This window comes from Myotis davidii, unplaced genomic scaffold (assembly GCF_000327345.1).
Source record: "Myotis davidii unplaced genomic scaffold, ASM32734v1 scaffold134, whole genome shotgun sequence".
Classification (NCBI taxonomy): Eukaryota; Metazoa; Chordata; class Mammalia; order Chiroptera; family Vespertilionidae; genus Myotis; species Myotis davidii.
The window spans coordinates 827,402-829,278 of NW_006288853.1; the positions used below are offsets into that span (position 1 = coordinate 827,402).

The 1,877-nt window shown below is 36.5% G+C and overlaps 1 protein-coding gene across 1 annotated transcript in view; it reads right to left on the reverse strand.

The window, feature by feature from the left end:
- The window catches only part of CTNNA3 (catenin alpha 3), a gene marked incomplete at its 3' end in the record, with an annotated part of 1,162,049 nt that overhangs the window by 820,541 nt on the left and 339,631 nt on the right, over nt 1-1,877 (reverse strand). The window lies entirely within an intron of this gene.

The following is a 1,877-nucleotide window of genomic DNA, read 5'->3' on the forward strand; positions in this document are numbered from 1 at the left end:
TCAAATCCCAGCTGCACCACAGATCCCCACTTCTAATCCATGCATTCCAGGGAGGAGGTATAATGTAGGGTCCTTAAGAAGTCAAGGGGCCAGCCTGCTCAGGAAACTGAAAGTCTGCCAGTGGGGTTGGAGCTAACTCAGAAAAAGAGAGTGCTGTTGGATGTATTAAAATTAAGATCAGTGAGAGCAGATCACATAGGGCCCTATAAGCCATTATAAGGAATTATTATTTTATGATATCTGCCCTGTGAAATCATGGAATGTCTTAAGCAGGACATGATCTGAAAAGATGAATCTTGCTACTGTGTGGAAAACAAAAGCAGAAACGGAGAGAGCAGTGAGACGGCTGTTTCAGTAAAATTGGCAAGACATGATGGTGACTTAGATTAAGGTGGTGGCGGCTCAGAAGTAGGGAAGTGGCTTTCAGGATATGTTTTGTAGGTCAGATCCTAATGGTAGGTTACTGTGTGATGAAAGAAAGAGGAGGCTCAAGTGTAAGTCCTAGATATCCATCTGTCTGTTCATGCCGCTGCCATTTAGTGACATGGGAGATAATAAGGCAGAGCAGGTGTGGGGAGCGGGGACATTCTCAGCCTACCACAGAACAAGAGGGCTGTTAAATTTCTCCTGTTGTTCAGATGTACAGGAATAAGCAAGTGGTGGTGCTGAGGCAGAGACAAAAAGGAAAAGAAAAAACAACTCAAACAGCCAAGTAACTTACTGTAACAGTAAAATCAATTAAGATCCACTACATTTAAAGACTGAGTGGGAAGAGCTCCAAGAAAATAGTACCAGATGAACATATTGACAATGAATCCAATAATTTGCTGAAAGATTTAAGGATATTTGTCATAGAAGAACCAGCTACAGAATAGAAATGGTGGGGTCTAAATAGTTATTTTGTTTGGACAAATTTGTTGTTTTTAAAAAGGTGATCATTTAACAATGAAAAATGTAATATCCAGACTCAGAATTCTTTAGAATCCCACGTATTACTTCTAAGGAACCAGGGAAATCGGTAAGTTCCTGAAAGTATATTCCTATAATCTACTTGGGTTGCCATAGGAAAGATTTGAGTTGAAGAAATGAAAAAATAATCAGGAATAGAAATAGTAGCCAAGTGTTAGAGCTGATCTACAGTAGACATTTTAATTTTAGCTTTCCCAATGGACTAAGTATAATATGCCATTTCAAGTTGAATTTTTATGGGTAAATTTAAATATTATTCTACACCTCGCTCTTGCCACTGGGGAACCTTAAAGACTCCTACTAAGCAATATCTGCAAGAAGGGTTCACAGTGTGGAGAGCTCAGCCAAAAATGTTCTTCAGCTTTTTTATTGAAAAATATCAATTTTAAGAGAGCTATATATTTCCCATCATATATAGCATTTACTATCAATCTGCAAAGTGGCATCAGCAAATGAACTGATTCTTCAATTTCCTTGTTAATGCTTTTAGGACACTTGAAAATGCTCAATAGTGGTTTGTTGATTAAAAGGGTGGTGGTGACCAAGAAGAACTTTTTCATAGAAATCTGTAAAAATCATAAGTGTTACACACAAATGGAATTTTTACTTTTTAATATAAAATTACTGACATGTGAATAAACAAAAGAGTAACAGAAATTTATACAAGTCAGTGATGAAAGAAAGATTAGAAAGGTGATAATAGATAGATGATAGATAGATAGATAGATAGATAGATAGATAGATAGATAGATAGAAACATAATTTTTACAATGAGGAGAAAACAGGATAGAGAAATCTATCTAATGAACCAGCAAAAGAAGGAAAATCCCACTGGTAAGAATTGGCTTCAGGACATGCATACACACAAAATCTTCACATACACTGTTTCCAGAATTTTTAAACTGACA